The sequence below is a fragment of the Panulirus ornatus genome, chromosome 5 (assembly GCF_036320965.1).
Source record: "Panulirus ornatus isolate Po-2019 chromosome 5, ASM3632096v1, whole genome shotgun sequence".
NCBI classification, from domain to species: domain Eukaryota; kingdom Metazoa; phylum Arthropoda; class Malacostraca; order Decapoda; family Palinuridae; genus Panulirus; species Panulirus ornatus.
In genome coordinates, this window is record NC_092228.1 from 36,506,471 (window position 1) to 36,509,440 (window position 2,970).

Below are 2,970 nucleotides of genomic sequence, written 5' to 3' on the forward strand. Positions count from 1 at the left end.
ACAGACGACTAAGTACCTATAGAAGCAAGATTCCCTCGCGTCTATGATGCATTACAAGCAGCTCATTTGGAACGCTTTCATATTTCATATGCGGACGCCAGCTTTCGCACTTTGTGTAGGTAGTGTGGTGTCCTATGAGTGTTTCTGCCCGAGTTATCTTAGGAGAAAAAAATCATAGTGGAGCTAACTACAAAGACGACAACAAAGCCAGGCTGCAGCAGGTGGCTCAAGATAACGATATTTTGCAGTGGAATCATATCAAGATGTAATTAATGGTACACTCAAACCCTCCGTTCCGTCGTTAAAAGAGAGTGGGTTGCTACACATCATCGAGATCAACATTTTTTACTTCTTTGATCCTAAGCAATATATTATTAAGTCTAGGTTAACAACAACAACAGCAACAAAAACAACAACAACAACAACAACAACAAAAGGCTACTGAAACTGACGTGATACCATAATGGTGGGTAACATACTAAGTTTCTCAGTGGGTCAGTCTCGAAAAACTTCATCGTATTGCATAATAAAGAAGTATTTACTTTCCCAAATAGTGTTACAATTAGCAACAGTAGTATTCTTAGAGTCAGTAGTGAAAGGAGACGTATAGAATGTCTTTAAGATATATCATCACACAGCACTTCCTTGTGTAACCTCCTCAAGGTATTATTGACAATGCAAATGAAGTGAAGTGACTTGCATCTAATGAAATCCTGAAACTTCCAGATGTTAATAAAGATTTTTTTTTTCTACGAATATCGAGTCAGGCAAAAATAAAGTAAGTTATGTACCTGAAGTAGAGCATTAGCCTCAGCAATAGTTCTTCAGTTTGCTTAACATATGAGAGCATTTTCCTATGTCATTAGCATTCGTTGTAAATCCTATTTTGTGAGATTGCTTTTATCGTGTGGAAAATTGATTTGCTTTAAGTACTTGTCGATATGCTTTGGAAAAAATTAGGAGTTAAGACAAGAAATTTTGCTCATTCTGACAAGTAGACAGTAAGATAGCAATGAGACGGGCTGCTAAACAGGATTTACTTCTCACTGTTTCGACAATTGTCTTTTACTGAGGAAGACAGGTGTCGAATCATTGGAATTAAAACCTGGATAGTAGCTAATGTCCAATAACTACTTTACGATCTGAATTACAACATTCTTATGGTTCCTCTTCTCTGGAAGGTTGGCACTGGTGATGAGAATAGCGACAGCATCCGGGAGGACGAGGCTGGGGCAGACGGCGTCATTCCCCTTAGCCTAGAGCATATGCAAGGCGTCTTTGTGATCATTTGCATTGGATGGCTCTGCGCTGTTCTCTCCTTTATACTGGAGAAGACTGTCTTGTCAGATTAACTCTACGTGAAAATGTCACTTTCTGCCTTATATAAGGAGAGCTAAATTTGAAAAGAAACCCCATATTACAGGTACTGCGTCTTAGAAACACTATTCCCCTTTCCTTACTCTGAAAAGGATTTCTTTTTCAGAAAACACACCAAAAGATTGGATTTTGCAATCATCTCAAGGAACTCCTTTCACTTGTTTTCATCTCTAATTTAAGATAACTTTCGTTCCCTTTTATATATAGAATTTCATTAATGTTTTCTTTTTCTTCGTTTACAAACTATAGTTCCCTATAATAAACTTGAGGCTAATTATCCTTGTTTTTCTCTAACCATGATTATATAAAGTTTTTCTAATTCATAACTCCAAGATTACATAGCCATTTCCTCTATTGTACCACGGACTGCGGTACGGATGTTTCACTAAAGTATGTTTTCTTTAGAGGTATAGATAATCTTTCCTACTTTAAGGATATATATATATATATATATATATATATATATATATATATATATATATATATATATATATATATATATATATTTATACTATTCTCCATTTCCTGCGTCAGCAAGTTAGCGTTAAGAACAGAGGACTAAGGCTTTCAGGGAATATCCTCACTTGGCACCCTCCTCTGTTCCTTTATCAGGAAAACTAAAAACGAGAGGGGAGGATTTCCAGCCCCCCGGTCCCTTCCCTTTTAGTCGCCTTCTACGACACGCATGGAATACGTGGGAAGTATTCTTTCTCCCCTATCCCCAGGGATATATATATATATATATATATATATATATATATATATATATATATATATATATATATATATATATATATATATATATATATATATATATATATATATATATATATATATATATATCTTTTTTTCTTTCAAACTATTCGCCATTTCCCGCGTTAGCGAGGTAGCGTTAAGAACAGAGAACTGGGCCTTTGAGGGAATATCCTCACCTGGCCCCATTCTCTGTTCCTTCTTTTGGAAAATTAAAAAAAAAATAATGAGAGGGGAGGATTTCCAGCCCCCCGCTCCCAGTATATATATATATATATATATATATATATATATATATATATATATATATATATATATATATATATATCTTTTTTTTTTTATACTATTTGCCATTTCCCACGTTAGCGAGGTAGCGTTAAGAACAGAGAACTGGGCCTTAGAGGGAATATGCTCACCTGACCCCCTTCTTTGTTCCTTCTTTTGGAAAAATTAAAAAAAAAAACAAGAGGGGGAGGATTTCCAGCCACCCGCTCCCTCCCCTTTTATTCGCCTTCTACGACACGCAGGGAATACGTGGGAAGTATTATTTCTCTCCTATCCCCAGGGATAATAAATATATATATTAGAATAAATATGTATATTAGAAAAGCAAATGGATTTGCATGTAGCATTTATGGATCTGGAGAAGGCATATGATAAAGTTGATAGAGATGCTTTGTGGAAGGTATTAAGAATATATGGTGTGGGAGGCAAGTTATTAGAAGCAGTGAAAAGTTTTTATCGAGGTTGTAAGGCATGTGTACGTGTAGGATGAGAGGAAAGTGATTGGTTCTCAGTGAATGTAGGTTTGCGGCAGGGGTGTGTGATGTCTCCATGGTT